Source organism: Cebus imitator, unplaced genomic scaffold (genome assembly GCF_001604975.1).
Source record: "Cebus imitator isolate Cc_AM_T3 unplaced genomic scaffold, Cebus_imitator-1.0 Scaffold124, whole genome shotgun sequence".
In the NCBI taxonomy this organism is placed as follows: Eukaryota; Metazoa; Chordata; class Mammalia; order Primates; family Cebidae; genus Cebus; species Cebus imitator.
Window position 1 is genome coordinate 4,580,388 of NW_016107439.1, and position 345 is coordinate 4,580,732.

Consider the following 345-nt stretch of genomic DNA (forward strand, 5'->3'; position numbering starts at 1 on the left):
AAGCCTGATGGAGAATGAGTGTGTTCCATTAACAGAAGCAGGCTTCAAAAGGTGGATGATAAGAAACTTCTGTGAATTAAAATAACTTGTTCTAACCCAATGCAAAGAAACTAAGAACTTTGAAAAAAGGTTCGACAAAATGTTAACAAGAATACACAATTTAGAGAAGAATATAAGTGAATTAACGGAGGTGAAAAACACAACACGAGAACTTTGCGAAGTATGCACAAGTTTTAACAGCCGAATTGATCAAGCAGAAGAAAGGATATCAGAGGTCGAAGGTCAACTCAATGAAATAAAAGAAGAAGGCAACATTAGAGAAAAAAGGTTAAAAAGGAATGAACA